Source organism: Tinamus guttatus, unplaced genomic scaffold (genome assembly GCF_059628265.1).
Source record: "Tinamus guttatus ecotype Peru unplaced genomic scaffold, ASM5962826v1 Tinamus_guttatus_pri_ptg000171l, whole genome shotgun sequence".
Classification (NCBI taxonomy): domain Eukaryota; kingdom Metazoa; phylum Chordata; class Aves; order Tinamiformes; family Tinamidae; genus Tinamus; species Tinamus guttatus.
The window spans coordinates 4504654-4523487 of NW_028288705.1; positions in this window are offsets into that span (position 1 = coordinate 4504654).

Here is an 18834-nt window from a genome sequence, read left to right on the forward strand (position 1 = left end):
AACTCTATGTATATGCATATATTTGCATATACTAAATAGAGACACTCCTCATAAACCTCTAATCAAAAGCCGAAAATTTCAAGAAGTTATTTTTAAAGTAATTATTCTCAGCCCAAGAAAATAAATAATAAAAAAGGTCTCCCCCCTGTATCCTGCTTCAAAGTAAACAGGCTGCCTTCCTCACCATTCTATTTCCCTCTTGCACTCCTTCCCGCGCTTGAATGCAGAAAGGTTTAATACTTCCCGGTCTTAATTAGGAGAGAAAGCTGCAGCTTGAAGCAGATGAAAGTGACTGAAATATTACCAGAGCTGCAGCAATTATCTTTCTTTTTTTTTTCTTTTTAAATCTACCTCCTTCACCACTGTCCTTTATTAAAAGCCTGCATTGATTTTTATTATCTGTCCCTCTGTGTGCTCTGCCCCTGGTTGCTCAGATGCTTACAGGAATTTAAATAGACTTCCAGAAATGGTGCTCGCCATTCTGAAGGCTGTTTGAAAGGACACTGTTAAGACATCTCAGTTTTTAGCTAAAAACTTGCTCTTCAAAAAATTACAGATATTTTATTTTAACTGCTTTGATGTTTAGCCAATTGTAGGTTAGATGCGTATTTCACTTATTACCTGCGCTATAATGAAACTAATATTTTCCTCATTAGAGACTTGCTACCACTATAAACATTCCTCCCACTGTAGCATAATAAATCAGGTCTTCTAATAGAGGGGGGTGAAAAAAAGACATTAACTCACTGTTTTATATAGTTACAGGAATTGCTGCTTGTGCTGTATAATATATTTTTCTTTTAAGCATCCGAACACCAAATTCATGGTGAGAAAGGAAAAATAAATCAGCAGCAAGAATCAAGGTTTTGTTCCCTGCACCTAAAAAAGCTACTTTTCCTGATTATATTCAGATTAGAAAATTGTACTCTAACAAATCCCAACTGCAAGCTATCTTCTCCTTCACTAACACAGAATATGAAAATTGTTTCCCAAAATAAATAAATAAATAAATAAATAAATAAATAAATAAATAAATAAATAATCAAGCATTATCTTTGACACAGCCTTGCTGAATGAGGCATCTTTTTCCTTTTTCGTTTGTTTTTGTTTTGTTACCAGGGTAATGCTGCCCACAAAGAATAGCTACAGAAGCATATGGTAATTAGATAAGAGCCATCAATGGATGCAGCAGAATAGAAGGAAATTTAGATGGAGATAATGAGATGAAGGCTGACTGATGTGTGAAGGAAACAAAATTGGACTACAGAGCTTGCAGTGTGTGACCCCATTATTCAAGTTTATCTGCAACATACAAGACCAATTCCCCTTATCTCTGTACTCAATATCTATTTCTGCAGCATGCTACTTTTTTCCTCAGCAAGCCATTTGGCACTCTATATCCCAGTCATTTCAGATTTCCACTGGGTCCAAATAAATAAATAATAACAACAATAATTTTAGAATCATAGAATCATAGAATGGTTAAGATTGGAAGGGACCTCTAGAGGTCTCCCAGTCCAACCCCCCTGCACATGCAGGGTCACGTAGAGCACATGGCACAGGACTGCATCCAAGCAGGTTTTGAAGATCTCCAGAGAAGGATACTCCACGGCCTTGTTAATAATAATAATAAAAAGTAACATTCTTTTTTCCTCCCCCTACCCAACCTCCCTTTTCCTTTTGGGTTTAAGACACTGGTCACAGATGCCTCTTCTCTCCAAGAGCACCATGCTGCTGTGGCTTGGGAAAAAAGTCAAATGTTGCTGATAAGTCCTGGAAGTATTTAATACCAGACAGTGGTGTCATCTGGACAACAACTTAACCCCAACAGAGGAATAAAAATGCTTGAACATTTTCTGTGGCAGAGCAGGTGGCAGTGGAGAGGACATGTCCTTGGTCCACACAGAATTGACCCTGAGGGACAAGCCAAGAGCAGCAGGGCAGCACCACACCAAAGATGCTCCAAGTTCAACTTGGAGGAACCACAAGTAATGCTGCCACATAGGGAGGAACGGTCCTTGGCCCCAGACATTCCTGTTTTCCTCAGTGTACTTTCCTTTTCCAACTGGAAGTTCTGTCCTGGCAAGAAAAAAAAAAAAAAAAAAAAAAAAAAAAGTAATTGGCCCACATCTCTGGCATTTCCACAAAGTTTTCCTCTTGCTTAGAAGAGTATTTCCAACTAGCTGAGCGATACTTGCAAGCCTAGACAAAAAGCTGGGCAAGCAAAATAGTGATGGGATTGAACTGCAGTCCTGTCCTCTTTTCTACAGACAGAAGAAAGAGAGAGGAAGCATAAAACACTGGGTTATATAAAATAGCTAATGTCTTTTAGAATTAGCTTGCATGTTTCTCTCTGTGATCCACAAGGGCTAGATGGAAAACAAACTCTAAACATGCAGAGCCCAGTCATGGTGTCAGGCTTTGCAGTGCCTCTCTGATTAAGTGCTCAGAGCAGCATGGCCAGTCAGCTTGGCCCTTGTTCATCTTGGGTTTTATCAAGCTCACATTTCCTATTTCAAAGGCCACTTAGCAGTGACAGGTCTATGACTGCACTACGCTGATTTTTAGCATGTGGCTCCCCTCCAAGGAGAGACTGTAAAAATGACAACGACAGAGTCAGCGCTTGCCTGTGTGACCTTTGATTAAAATTTATTCAGTATGCAAATAAAAAACCTCATTTTTTTCCAGTATATAAATATATATATACCTATGAATTTACTCCATGAATTTACCAAGCAGCTAGAAGGCTCAATAAAATTAAAGGTTCTCCCTGCAGATTTGCTGACTTGGAATAGTTACCAGAGGAAAATGGGTACCAAGTAGGGCTTGGCACATTTATGCTCTGGTCATCAGGTCTATTGATTATGAAGCTGTTAGTAGTTACACACAGTCACCTCTCTGAAAAGACAATATCCTTCAAAGGCAGCAGCGCCGCTGAACCAGGGAAATGCCAAATGCATGTGGCCCTAGGAGCAGCTTCTGCAGATAGAAATGTGCCATGAGCAGAGATTCCCCACATCTATCTACTGTGAACACGTGGCTCTGTCCTTGAACTGGCGACAACCCCCTTCATCCTCCCACAGTCCCCCCAGAGGAAATGAACTGATGGTGCTAGCTGGTCAAATCCACGCGGGAATTGTCCACAGGAACTTTGGGTTGGATCAGAATCTCCAGGCAAAAAATGTTTCCCTCAGACAGATGCAGAAGGTAAAAGAGAATCCAGTAAGGATCTTACCAAACTAGGCTGTAAAGAAAGCAGGGGCATTTTGGATGAAGCCAGAGTTTTGGTCTTGGCTAGAAATCACCAGCATGAATTAACATGGCAAGTGCTTGTGGTTCCACGTGGCTGTCTGCCCTAGAAAATGCAGTAATTAACAGAGAAATAATAGAAGAAACTGGGAGAAAGGAAGGAAAGCCAAAACAAGATGATAGGAGATGCTTTTTGCTTTTAACTTGCCTGGGTCAGAGGGTTCTCGCTCCTGGAAGGCGACAATGAATCACAGATGTTTGTCCCTGCCTTTCTCCACTGATGGACTTCTTGAAGGGTTTGTGGCTTTTATGTCTGCCCTAAGTCACAAGCACAAAGAACAACATAAAGATGGTAACATTTGAGCACCATGGTCAAATACGGGTATTTTTTTAGGAGTTCACTTAGACATTGATTTGGGCTGCTTTGATAAAAGCACCGTATCTGCAAATAGCAATCTTGCTGATAAACTCCTCGCTGCTGCATTTTGGCACTGAAGCACTGTCTCTGCAGAGCACATCTTTGAAGTTATCCTTTTAAAGGGAACTAACTGGAAAGAGTTGATAAAATCTGTTCTGCAGAGAAATCAGCAAGGCTGTTGCAGCCCTGGCTTTTATAGACCCCAATTATTTTCCTTTTGACCTGAGTCCTTTTGAACTTTCCAGCAGTAATAGACTTCTTGCCTCACAATTTGAAGCAACCAGAAAGATAAACTTTAAAATCACTCCTTTCCAGCTGAGAAATGCTAAATTCTTTCAACTGGTTAGAATGAGCTGATTCTAAAAGTTGTGGAAGTAACATTGCTCCAGTGACTCAGTGATGGCTTTTTACTACCAGCATAGCCCTTCAGAGGGGAAAACAACAACAACAGCAGTAACAACAACAACAAAAATTAAAAAAGAAATCAAGACCAAAAAAAAAAAGCATCGTTAAGGCAAAATAAAAATAATTTTACACAGTTTCACACAACGCATTCATTTCCATGCCTTAGAAACGTAACGTTTAGCCGACAAGTAGAGATGAGAGATGTTTGGGATGATAAGATTGAACCAAATTGGATTATCTGTAGTTCTGCCACAGGCTTTCTGTTTAAAATGGTCTCGTATCATTAAATCACATTTTCCCATCTGTGAAAAGGAAATAATACCAATTCTTCTATTTGTTCCAGCCTGAGAGAGTTTATAATCTATACTAAGAAGACACCTCTTACACTGTATGCAATGTCAAATACTGGGGAGGCACCAGGGGGTCTTCCAGGATTGGGAAGTATGGACAGTGAGCTAATATAAATAAGAGATTATCATTGCAATGACTAAGTTTTTGTTAATTCACCTGAGAATTTTCTCAGTGTAGCACAAAGCAACTGTTCTCTCAGCTGTTCCAAGGTACTGCATGTTTTTAGAAGTTAACAGGAAAAAATGCTATGGTCTACATGCCACTTGGACAACACAAGTGTTATTTGGTGCAACTGCTATTAAGCAGGTCAGTGGAGCAAACCTTGTCATTTTGTCACTTGCTCTTCAGAGGAGTTTGCCTACAGTGAACTCTGAATTAAGCCAACAAGGGCTTTGCAAATGAAAAGATACCGCCCAGTGTTGATAGATTCCAATACACAATGTAAGAGCTTTGAGCTTCATTTCTACCTGCTGGCTGCATGGGCCAGAAGGGATTTTAATCAATACCAGGGTAGGTCAAACAGACAGATGGAAAATTACAGATTACTTGAAAGAAAACAAAGGCAACCTGCAGAATCTGGAAATGTTGTAGGAACACAACTGCTCGCTCATGTAACCTCTGAAGAACTGGCACTCCAAAACAGCTTCCTTGAGCAACAGTTTAAAAAGCCCTTTTACTCTTTGGAAAAAGTATATTCAAATATATTTTCTTCACTTTCCTTCTGTGACTTTACATTCACATCATTCTGGGACATTATCTTTTATAAGTTTTGAATTAAAACAATGCAGAAAGTAAAACCCATTATAACGGCAAATGGAAATAATACACAACTTCTAGCAATATTGAGAGTAAAAATTATTTAGAGCCCTTTTAATAGGAACAATTTCTAAGTGCCTTCAATCAGCTCCAGGAAAGAAGAAGCTAAAAGAAATTTCCGAGCTCCTTCTTTGTTCTCAAACACAATACAGCACAGGTGGATGATGCACCCTGAGACGTGCACATTTATAATTTTGGATCCATTTCTGTCATCCTTCCTGATAGACAATTTACTCTGTGACTGCACAGCTTACAGTAAGTGGAGCTATGTGTGACAGCTGAGTGCTGTAAGAGTAGCAGAGAGGCATAAAAGCCAGATGCAGAGCTTTGGCAGAACCCCAGCAGGTAGATTTAAGAGGAATCTGGCTATTTTTACTGAAGGAAACAGGCCCACAACACTGGCTTGAGTATTACCCTATGGTTGCCCACATTCTCTATCTGTCCGTCTCTAAGGTAAAACATACAAATGTCCTCACTACAACTGCTTCTCCAGGTCTCTCTCTTGCAAGAGAGGAAACCCGCCATGGGCAGCTTGGCCATTGTGGGCATGGGAGGCCGTGGAGGTGACGCTCGACTCTCCTGCCATGGAGTTGGCCCCGACGCAGGTGTGGAGGGTGGAAAAAGCTTCCTGGAAGCTTCTGTCTTGTTCTCGTGTCTCTGAATGGCTTCTGAAATGCAGGGCGCTCGGCCCTGCTGAACGGATATTGTTTTGGCTAGCTCAGGAGACTGTTCTGTAACTTCATCTCCTCCACCAAACGGATGTACCCTGTGTGGGAGGAGCTGGTATCTGAATTTCAAAGCAGTTAATAGTCTTACTTCCACTTTTTCAGTAGTTGGAAAATTGTAATTAACTAGCTTAGCTAATTTACGTTTTTAATATTTAAATGTTGCTTGTTACACAGAGGCTGATTGCTATAGTAGCTTCATTCTGAAAGCTCATTAGAACTGCTAAAAGGTCTAAATACACACAGCTGAAGAAATACATGCATTTTTATAAGGCAGGTATTATGGCAATATTTTGAATTTCATTGGCCTAGACAATATGCCAGCCTTCTGCAGGAGTTTTCAATCAAGCCTATTTGCATTTGCTTGGAAAGTTGCATTGTTATTTTTCTGTGCTAAATACTGTGCTAAATACTTAAATGACACAAGCTAGCATGATGTTTAGTTTTCTGTGTTTTTTTCTGCTGTCATCAACCTTCTATTATTACAGAGCCAAAGAAGCTTGGAGGGGTCCCTTTTGTGTTGCTCATGATGTGCACATGATGTAAATGGGACGCAAAAAGGAGGAATTCGGCTGGAATCTGGAATTTGGTTTTAAGTCTTACCAATATTGCTTAAATATGGTATAAATTTACTTGAAGATGTATATTACTATTCCTAAGCCAGGAACTGATGAATTCTTGTGGAATAAAAAGACCAAGTACTACCTGCCCATTGCATAAGATCCAACAGATGAAAGGATAAAAAAGAGAGTCAAGAGGCAGGACTTAAGAGGCAGGGATGATGTGATGTGGCCTCATCATGGGCACAGTATAGACCCCCAGGACAAAGCAGCTTCTAGCTATTTTCACAGTCTTGTAGTCCAGGCCCGTCCCAACCCCTTGGCCACCCAGGGGAAAGGCAGGGTCACTTATAAACTCTCCCACCAGCGCACGCAATGGAGCTGTTAGCTAGGACAGCTTGTGGCTTTCTCCTATCTCTGTGATTTCCAGTGCAGTTAGCATTTTCTTTCTATCATTTTCTCTCTGTCATTTTTTCCCCTTACATGGCTCTTCTGTAGCTCCCTTTTCCTAAAACACCACTGAATCCCGTCCATAAATATCACATGGACGTGCATGGTGCCAGGCTCACGAGTAGGAAGCCGTCAGCGGACACATCCAAATGTGTCAAAGTCCCTTTGATTGTGAGGGCTTTTCTGTTTGCTCAGCTCTTTGGGAAAAACACCCCAGAAGCCAAAAGCTATATATATATACGTGCAGAATTCTCCAATCAGCAAATCTTAGCAATGCACTGGCATCACCCCGCCAGCACAAACCGCAGCACGTCGGAGCAGGGCGAGCCTTGCTGCTGCCCGCAACCTCTGCCCAGCCCGCCCCAAACGCGCCTCTGCCCCTCGCGCTTTCCTCTCGCGCTGCTCCTTTCCCTGCAAGCCCTGAGGTTAAATGTGGAGTTCAGCTAGTACCTCTTCAGGCTTCAGGCCCTCATCAAGCTGAAGAAAAGAGGGAGTGGAGATGCCCTGCAGGGTCTATGTTGGTCTGCCCTGTTCTTGCTGTTTTGTTGGGTATATGAAGATTCCAAAACTATTGAGCTGCAGCTCCTCTTTTCAGTTTTCTAGAGGAAGAGCGAGCTGTGCTGGGATTCTGTCAAACAGCATCTTTAGGAGAAACAAAGGCAGCTACTTTGCTTTCTGGTAATTTGCCATGAGAACCAAATGCCTTCTAAGAGTTTGGAGAACTCTAGGGGGAAACACTGCAAAATCAAGTGCTTTGGTCAGGAGACCCGAACACTGCTGCCTGGGGTGATTTCACAGGGCTCAGGGACTTCCCAGATGTGGCCCTTGAACAAGGGGTAGGAAGTAGCAAATAGGCTGGAAGCAATCAGAGCCCAGGACATAGGGTTGCGCATGTGCAGAAAACTCTGTTGAAAAGTAAGCAGGTTTTCAGAGGGTCAAATGCTGCAGTGCAGCCTTCTGTAGTTAAAGGATCTGCATATATATATTTTAAGAGCTAATTATCTGAGCAAAGTCAGTAGGGAACAAGCTGTGTCTATCCTAGGCGGGGGGTCCTGGCCACTGCTAATCAGACTTGCTGGAAGATGACTTGAACATACAGTGTTGGCAGGCTGGGAATAAGAGGAAGGGAAGTCAAAGATATTTCTTTAAGGCACAGGATTTTTTTAGGAAGGTGCTCTTTTCTGGGCAGTTTAGTCCAGAGCAAGGTTTCCTCAGCTAAATGCAGAGGCCAGAGGCCACTGCCAGACCCCCCAGTCACAACACCCTGGAGGAGTCAAATCTAGTGCTAGAAAGCAATCAATGACTCTGACTTCCCAATCCTCTGAGAAGAATGGTGGACTTCATCTGGCTAAAGCAGCTGCCATCCCCTTGCTGCTCTGCTTCCACATCTAGAAGTCTTTCGTTTCACTCCTTCTTCAGATCAGGAGGAAGAGAAAGTTGGTGCTCCCCACAGTGCAGCTGAAGGATCCACTTCCCAGGATCCTCATGACTTAAAACTTCCTCTCCCTAGCTAGGAAGAAAAGGCACAGGGGCCCCTTACTTTTTGGCCAAAGCACTGCAGCAGCTCCTCTACCCAGCGCTCTGCCCTTGCTCTCTCTGAAGCCACGGAGCCCCTGGGCGCACACATGGGATGCTTAGCACTGTCCCGCGGCTGCACTTGAGCTGGATGAAGCCTGATGGTGATACACACTCGTGCTCTGTCCTGGTGCCTGATGTGGTCATAGCAGGTGCGCTGGAGGCATCTCCGACCACCCTGGGAGACAGCAAGCGACTCTCCATTTTTTATACCACTTATCACAGCCGCTGCAATGCGGTTGCTGAGCTCGAGAAAGCCATTTGTCGCTCACACTGATCATAGAGCTAAAATGAGGTCAGGAGAACACAGTTCAAACAAGTTTTCTTTTATTTTCTTTCCCAACATACTCTCAGTGGTGCTGTCATGCACAGGAATTGAACACACATTTGCTCCCAGTTGCTGACCGTGCCACTGGGTAAGCAAAATCTTGGCTGTGTGGGACCCCTCCGAAGCAGCAATTCTGCATGTGCACGCGGAAAGCAGAAGCGCTTCCCTTCACCCAGTGTGCAAGCCACAGGTAAGAACTGCAATAACTGCTCAAACCAGCAACGCTTACATTCAGTCACGACATCGTCCTTCCTGGTCTCCTGCTTCAGTGCATAGACTGTCAAATTGCTCATCAGGGGGTTCTCAGTACTTCTCATATCAACCTTTTCTTTCCCACTGAGAAGATCTCCTCTCTCCCCTGGTATGGGGGAAATGAGGCTGGGGATGAAGCCTCTGCACAGGATCTTTGGTTGAGGGGCATCCTGCTGTAATGACAAGAGTCACCTTAGGAGGGGCGAGGGGCAAATTTTAACAAAATACACATGGTAAGAAATACCGCTGAGACCCACAGTTCCCCGCACACAGTTTCATACCTTTCCATAGCCAAAAAGATAGGGCTTTGGCCCTGCTGAAATGGGAGATTTCCGCTGAGCTCAAAGATATCAAGGTCTCAGGCAGGATCTGAGATGCCTGCTTATCTCAGATCAGCTTCTGGATTTCTGAAGACACTCACAAAAATACAAGCAAGACATAAGAAAATCTGTCTCTTCCTCCAGTCTGCAACAAACCATTATGGGAAAGGAGGCCCTCATATTAAATAAGCAGAAAAGCTTAATAAATAGGGGATTTTTCACCAAAAGCACTGCTGTCGCATGACTACAGCCTAAAGTATGTGAAAATAACAGAGCTTAGTAATCAAACCCACGGTGGTCTGTGGGGAAATCTCTTTCAGATTCGCAGTCTCAATAAGTGCATCAAGAGGAGAATTTAAAAAACAGTTTTCCTTGCATCTGTTCACTGCCACATACCCTCTACAAGCAGCCATTTACTAAACTACAGGCATAGTTAATCTTTCAAGAAAGAAACAGCAATAACATCATATTTTCCCCTGTAGGATACTAATTGCCATTAACTCTAGGATACCTCTTCCCATTATAAAGGTCTTGTTTTTGTTTTTCACAAATGTATTTAAAAAGAAAAAGAAATCTTTCCAAACTAGGGGCAAGCAAAACACTCTGCTTTGAGTTTTGCAGTGAAGTTATTAACATCTTTTCTAGGAAGGGGCATGTGCATGGAGAGTGTCAGTGCTCATGTGCAATCAGGCAAGCTTGGCAAGCTGCAAACGTGGTGCCCACACTTACTAGATGCAAATGGCCCTAATTCCCCTGGACACCCTTCACAATTAAAATTGCAGCAGCTGGTAAGTGCTGAAGTTTGCAGGAGATAAGCTGCAAGAGAGCTTTCCAGATCCGCCATAGAAACCTGGACCTGCCCCAAGAGCACCGTGACTGCAGTAGGAGCGTGGAAGGAGGTGGGAGCAGGTATAATGTCATGGAAGTGATTACTCACATGGTCGATGGATTGCAGCATTCATTGTTTTTACTGCTGCTGAGCTGCTTTTTATGAATAGCAGGTAGGTTATGACTGTGAAAATGGGGTCCTGCCAAAGGAAGCGGGGGGAACAGCAGCAGATTCTGTGCTGCTGTTTCAGCAAGGCTGGTGAAATCCATTTACTGATGATTTTTGTGAGCATCCCTGTCAGGGCAAATTTGGTTGGAAGAACCTAGTATATTGGGGGAAAATGAAGAAAAAGAAAGAGAAATAAGGAAAAAAAAGAAAAAAAAGAAAAAAAAAGAAAAAAACAAGAAGTAAAAAAGAGAAGAGAGAGATAGAAGGTGAGAGGCAGCAAAGAAAGGGCAGGAGAGGAGTGACATGGTAGTGAACTGAGCAGGAAGGGGAGGCTGTCAGCCAAAAGCCATTTGGTCCTAAGACACTTCCTACCTCTGCGGTGACAGTGGAGCCAGCTTGTGTGCTAGGAGGTCACCCAGAGGAGGGCCTTGGGGGCCGTAATTTCTGAGTCCTGCTGCTAAAGATTCCTCCTTACCAAATGCCGCCCTGCAGAAGCAGGGGAAATGCTTTCACGCTACACAAATCAAGACAGCGCTCCTCTGGGTTGTCCTCGGCCGCCTCAGAAAGCGCCCTGGAAAATGCCTGGACAGCTTTTTAATCTGCCATCTGTATTTTAGAATGCAGTCATGTTTCAAAAGGGATGACAAAATCATAAAGTTTAAAAATGCATATGACTTTTCCTTCTGAACATATCATATAAATTACAGTTTCATCAGCTGTAACTGCAGAAGAGCCTAAGATGATTTCACATGTCTTTAAACAGGTTTTCATATAGCATAGTAGTTGTAGCTAATTAATAAGAGTTATTCAATAAATATTTTAATTGATGTCTAATTAACCTGCTGTGGAATAAAAGTACATTTATAGCTGCTGCTGAGGGGATATTTCTAAATAATAAAATAATGATATTTTACAGAAAGAGGGTGCATAATAGTAGTGCAATTATGCTCCTAGCTGCAATGTGCATAATTTGCAATCTCGTAGGTTAATTCTGCCTGGGCTGCACTCCAGTGTTCAGCAGTGGCAATTAGCAGAAATATCACCCCGAGACAGTAGCTCGATCTTGCCTTTCTGCTCTCTGCGTTAGTCAAGGACAGATATAACACGGTGCAGATGTGCTTGGAAGAATGAGCCCCTGGACCTCACAGGCACCATGCAGAGGCTGCAACTGAGCCACAGGACCTTAAAATCCCAATCTGTAGGGATTTCATTTGATAGGCTGAGGAAACCTTGTGAACAAAGAAGAGAGGGGCAGAAACTTGCAGCACAGAGGACCAGAGGGAAGAGCCAGAGGATGAAGAGAAGGACCGAGTCTCACCAAGACGAGCTGCTCCTCAGGAGAGGAAAAAAAAAAAAAAAAAAAGCACTCTGAGAACTTGGCAATCCTTCTCCAGCATGAATATTTATTATGTATGAGAATGTCCTGCCCAGCTTGTATCATCTAGGGATGACCAATTAAATGCTGTGGTAAAGACAATTCCCATTTGTTCCAAATAACGAGACGGTCCATCTGTCTTGTGAGCTTGGTAATAACCACACCAAAAAGATCCGCACCTCAGCAGTGGAGGTAATTTCACCATGATTGTCCTGGGGAAAATCATGTGGGATTCTGATTTTCAAAGGCAAGACTTTTCAAGTATTTTATCACACTTCTGGTAAATATAAACTTTAGGACAAAAGCACATGCACAATTGTACACAGTCACTGCCTAGTACTTTTCCTCTTGGGATGGCTCTGGTGATATTCATATACATTGCTGGACTTTAAAAGTGGCTTTCCTGACACATTAAAACAAAAAAGTGGCTTTCTTGACACATTAAAACAATGCTGTCTCCACTGTCATCTGCAATGTGACTGTCTGCAGTTCCCCGCTCTCCCGAGCGACTGCAGCTATGAAATACCAAGTGCACTGTCCATGAACTGTAAAACACAGAGTTATGGCCTTTTGTGATTGTGGGAACGGGAAAGTGGATATTACAAACCCTGACATCTCTTGCATTTTGTTGCAAGGAAAGAAATGAAAAAAAAAAATCCTATTGGCTCTGTTAATGTTGAGATTAGTGTTTGAAACAGGAAATAATAAAATGTGATTGAACTAGCAACTTTGCATCCCATGGCTCCTATGCTGCTCCCATGCTGGAGGCTGCATTCAATAAGCAGGCAGGTAGCAAAGGAGGCTGGAGGGTCCGAGTGGTGCAAAATGAGATGGGGCTGAGTTGCACAGGGTGACACGGAGCAGTAATACAGTGATCTGTTTAGACGGATGATGCCTTGATAACATGGGGTGACTGGCCTCAGCCCACTCGAGTAGGCCTGCAGAGCCTTACCGTATTATTTTATTGGATGTGCCTATATCTGTCACGTCTGTAAACTGAAGCTGGATATCACTCAGCTAGATATGACTGATTTGTAGCTGTGGGAAAGCCCCGCTCCTTGTTGGAGCAGAGATTTGGGACATTTTTCCCTACTCCATTCCTTTCACAGGATAAAAAAGTCCATCTCTAACCATATCAACCCTGCAAAATGGTTATGGTTATGCACCGAAAGGTTATGAAAAATACCAGGAATTCCTAGCACATGAACATCTAGGCAATGCAGAACGTGTCCAGGATCACACTGTCCTCAGGCGCCCATGAGCAACTCTTCCAAGCCCACGGCCTTGCAGCACCACACGCTCCCCGGCTGGCTCAGATGCCAGGAAGGTGGCTCCTTGCCCCAGCATGGTGCAGTCCTGGATGCCAATAGCATGCCCACCTTGGGCAGCTCTGCAGGAGTAAGCTGAAGGTAAAGACCACTGGCCTGAAGCGGCCCAAAGAGCCCCAAAGCGGCCCAAAGACACATTGCTGAAGAAGCTCCACTAACTGCAAGGCTGAATTTGACCCCTTGTGGACCACACACGTACGAGATATAAACAGGCTTTTCTTGAATCTTCACGCTTTCTTCCCCTCCTCTTACAAATATACTTATTGTGGGTGATGGAAAGGAGACAAGTCCTCATTTATAACCACACTTCCTCATATCCCATTTACTATAACAGCCTAAGGTATTGAGGGCTGGAGGACGTACAGTGCCTGCTCACATCGTTGTTCCTGCGAGGCACCCGAGCCGCACCACAGCTGGTGGGGCTCGTGCTAAGTCGTGCCAGTAATTGTGCTTCCCAAGAAGAGCATCGCCCACTGTCCACCAGCAGCTGAAAGGAGCAAGCACAACACTTACTTGTCATGTAATTTTCTGTTAAAAAGTATTCTAAACAAAAAGCTGCTCTCCTATATTTAAAGGGGATGGAAAGACAGGAGATGTGCTCACAGAGGAGTTATACATGCATGTGGTCAACACAGAGAAATCAAAAGATGGGGAAAGCATAAATGCATTCAGGGCTGAAGGAAAAAGAAGAGGTAATTGGGGGACAGGAAGAGGTTTGAATACAGGGATGAAAAATCTTCAGTTGATAGAAATGTGGAGATCTTCAAGAGAAGAGAAAATTCAAATTTAGTCATTTGTCCTTGCAGACAACAAAAGCACGGCTATCTCGCATGCATCCTTTTAGCTCTGGGCTTATCGGTTTCTTTCATAATTTCATTCTTTAACCTATCAGCAGAATAGCAAATCTGAAATTTCAAGCAAATTACCCAATCTTTCTGAGAAGCAGCAGGCAATATACTTTAACCTTGTCTGAGTCAATTTTCTGCTGTCTTGCTAATTAGATTCATAGCTCACATTAATATTGTGGTACCAACTGCTCAGCAGCCACATCAATATTTTGCAAGTCTTCCACCTGAAATTTATTCATAATTCAGTGTTACGTATTGATTTTTTAAAATGGTGATATTGAAGCTGCTGAGAAAATGAATGGGGTTCTTTTGGGGTCATATCCTTAATCACTGCATGTAATTGATATCAGTCTTCTGCAGCTCCTTCCATCAACCGAGAGGTAGGTAGTATAACTTAATATTACCTAATTAACTGCTGTAGTCCAGAAAGCCAGATACATAGCCCTTACATCTTCTTGGCTGCTTTTGCAGTCCATATGGATGTGTGTTCTCTAAAAGCTCAACTTGCACGTGTTGCACCGGGGAAAGATAGCACAGGAGTGGGGAAAATTTCCAAAGGCACCATGTCTTGTCACTGGGTCACAACTGCTTGCTTGCTATACCCCTTTATTCCACACTGGGTACAGCCAAGAAGTATCAAGGCTCACCTATGAACTGCTTTGTTTTCCCCATGTTTCCTGGTGCACTCCATTCCTTTCAGACACCTATGGCTGTCTTATAGGAAAAAATAAGGCGGGGAAAAGGCCTCCTTGTTGCTCTCAGGCACTACATACATAGTGCAAAGGGAACCCAGCTGGATTTGGACCTGTTGCACGGTCACATTTCAGATGTTCTGTCCAATGAAAACCGCTCTCTAGTTAATAAAAAAGGCTTTAAAAAATGCCATGCTTCTGGTAATGGTTATAACAGACTTTCATTTGGTGGGTTCCTGGAAACAGCCCCATGAACCACAGCTAAGAATCAGCAGAGAACCTTTCTAAGACATAGAGCCTTCTTTAGGTTCCTTTAACCATATTTGCCCAAATTTGATTTTTAGATATGGTGAGGACAGCTTAGTACTACTAAATGGAATATTAGTGGCGGGTAACCAACAGCCTTGAAGTACACACTTGTTTAGGTTCCTAACCTAGTTTTTTGAGTCATTTTACTCAGGCAATCTAAAAGGATTCTGCTGAACCTCAATCTTAATAAATTGCAATTGCATGGAGTGACTCCAAACTGGTAGTTTTGATCTAGTTCTCAGAGAATTACTGCTTCTCCAAAACCATTAGAAAGTGCCTTCTCAGCAGAAGATTAACAGTAAAAGCATACTGAATGCTGTATTTCTGCCCTGAAAGGTTTTCCAGAGGTCATACCGGCTAGGGAGAGCTAAATCCTTCAACTTCATGCTGTATTTATCTTTGCGTGGTGAGGAGGGAGGCCCTTGTAGTGCTTGAGTGCTTGCTTTTAAAAATATTTGTACTCCAATAGCTCTAAAGACCTCAGCTATGACAGGAGTGCTGTGCTAGAGGCAGTAGGTATTAAAGACAAGTAACCTGCCCACAAGATTAAAATTTTAGATTAAGATGAGATATAATAGATGGGAAAACACAATCAACAAAGAAAGGAGTGAGGCAGTCATGATTTTCACAAACTAGCTGTATACTCAGCTTTAGGTATGTGTCTAAGTATCTAAGCAAATATTACATAGCACATTTCCTCAGTTCAACAAGAAGGGTGAGAAATCCAATTTAACCGTGTAAATACTCAGATACTATCCCTAGAGGAGCAAGTGATTTCTAATGCAAGAATTCATATATAATTTCTGAGTAATAAATTATTTTCATGTTCCGCACATTGAATCCTCTTCATATTACCATCTGGACATGATGTGTGATTAAGCTTAATGTAGAAACTTAAATGTATTTTCAAAGCTTCTGGTTAGATAGCTGATTACATAGTGATTTATTGTGCTTATGAAGGCATGGCTACTACAATTCTGCTGGTAGTTTTGAATGCTCCAATACACAAAAAATGATTGTTTCTGTGTTGCTAAAATGTTTTATAATCCATACTTCCAGGGAGCAGGAAACAAGTAAAATTAAAGAGAATAGATATGGTAGACTTGTGCTAATAAAGAACAATACAGTTTTCATTTCTTGAATTTTGCTGTGTAATATTTACAAATTATTCCAAGTGAAACAGCCTGAGTGAGAAGATCTCTGCAATTTGGTCAAATAAGCCATCTCCATTTGGGAAGTCTGTGCTGTGCTCTGCAAAGTCAGTTACTCTGACCCCCCACACAGAACTGATTTTACCAAATCATGTCCCCGATCTTGGGAAATGTGTGTGTATGAAAGAGATGAACAAATACATACTTTTTAGCAAAAACCGTGACCCTGGAAAATCAGAAGTTAGAAGAGTTCAGCTGACAGATGTGAGTATTAGCAATAAACACTGAGCTTCCAAAGCATTCACTTTGGTGAAGAGCCTATGATAGATTTCAAGAGAGCAGAAGACATGAAACATAAAAGGCAAAACAGTGACAGACATATTAGGAAGTGATCAAAAACATTTAATCAACAGAAAAGCTCCCTCTGGGTGATAGATTATGTCCTTCTGTCTCCTCTAATCATGAGTCTCCTCTACATATCTGGTGCAGAGATCTAAGAGTAGGAAGACAGAGCAGGTACAGTTTAAACTTGCAGCTTATTGTTATTTATTTAAACTAGGTAGTCTTCTACATTTGAAACCAAGGAAAATGAAAGTGGTCCTGGACATTTTCAGCAGGGAATGTGCAATTTCAACCCTTTTCAACATGTCATATGTTTAAGCAGTCAATATGTTCTTTCAGTGCAGGTTTCTGAAAATCAGAGGCTTCTGCAAAAGGAAGCGGCCGTTTCTGCACCCGACTGCTGCTCATGATACAGCCCGAGACCACGGATCCCTCTCACCTGCACAGGAGCAGCACAAACTCTGAAACACTTGAAAGTGCTGGATATAGAGTGATGCTTTGAATTCTACACATTTAGAACTTCCTAGGCATTTGAATGAATGAAATGTTTCTTCAGTATCAAATGAAAGTTATTTGATGCTTTTCTTTTCTAATACCAGAAATGTTCATGGTGCTTCTAGGCTCCATGGCTCCTAGGCTCCTCTTCTAGGCTGGTGTATTCTATGCTAATACACATTATTAAAGTGCATACCCTCAGCTGATTTGTATGTTTGAATTATTCATGCTAATATACCTTCTGCACCTGTGGCTATGGAACATGACAAGTTTTCCAAAGAAAAGTCTGCTTTGTAATGCAAACAGTTTATGGCAGAGGGAATACATAAGCAGTTGCACTGCAGGTTGACAAAGGTAAAAGAACTCTGTTCCAGAGACCAGGACAGGAAAAGCAGAGATATTTTGCATGCTGGGATAGAAGATTATCAGTAGACTTGTGAAAAAAAATTAGTGGAGCTGGCCTATACTGTGACTAGCTCAAGTAATTCAAGGTAATTCATTTAATACATAAGCTGTAAAATATGAAGCATTAGCTGCAGGTGTAGATCTGTTCTAGGAAAACTTCTATTTAGCTTTTCAAGTAGGTCATATCTGAGATCAAGAATGAGTTGTAAAAACATGGGTGCTGCGAAGGAAGCTGTAAATAGAGACTGCTGGAGTCTCCATGTTGAGATCTCTTTTCCATTCCCGCTTTCCAGTTCTCAACCACTCATCCAGGAGCTAGGAAAAGCCACAGCTGTCCAAACATTGGGCTGCAGGAATTCTCACTTGAGATCTCCTCGGGGCTGAGGATCTTTGGCCTTGGAGGTGTTTGCCCACTAGCCTGTTACGCATTAGCAACACAGTCATGCTTTATGATTAAGCCTCATGTTTTGACTTTCTCCAGGAGCTCAAGAGACTGGGCTGCAACATTGGTAAGGCAGGAGATAGATACATCTTTCCTTTCCAAAAGAGGCTACTTGTCTTTATTTGCAACAATCCTCCCTCCTCAAATGGGATGACACCATTTAATTTACATTTGTTGCCTACATAAAACATGCCTGATGCCTATTAGATTCAACTAAGTCCACTCCAAACAACCAACAAGCTTAAAATGGAAAGAAGAATTGTTTCAGCAGGGCAAAGAGTTAAATTCATAAAGACATGTTTGCTTACTAGCACCTCTAAGTTATGATGGTTTTCCCAGAAGGACCCTGTGATCGTTGTCCCACAGGAGAAGACAGGGCTAAAGCGGCCATGAAGAGATGGACAAAAGACAGGGCATCCCTCTCTGAGGGTGCTCAAAGTGCTATTTCCACCTAGATCTCCTTGCCATCCTCAAGGTTCTTCTTGAGCAAGTGATGTAGGCCGTCCCAGCAGGAGAGGAGGAACCACTTGGTTTTGGGAGAGAGAGCTAGAAACAGAGATGGGACATCCCAGCCTGAGTCTTTCAGCCAAGCACGCTGTGCTACTATTAGCTTAGTGGTTAAAAAGGTGTATGTACCCTTACAGGGACACCGACTGCTTTTAACACTGCCCTGGTGCATATTCCTCTGGAAATGATGACTTCTTCCTTCCCTCTGCACCTTAGGCTTTTACCTCTGCCTTTCTCTCACTACAATCATTTTAAACAATTTGAGGCAAAAGACGAATGAATTGTCACCAACCAGATGCATCTTTCAGAACATGTCAGTTTGAAACATGCCTCACTCTCTTTCAAACGCCTTGCAACGTGTCATTAAGCCCAGTGAAGAGGGTTGTGCTCCCGCTCGGGAGCCTGGCGACCCAGGGGCAATGAGCTGTACCCTCATTTCATGAAGGCAGGAAGGACTGCAGCCTTCATCATATGCTCACTGACTTCATCAGATG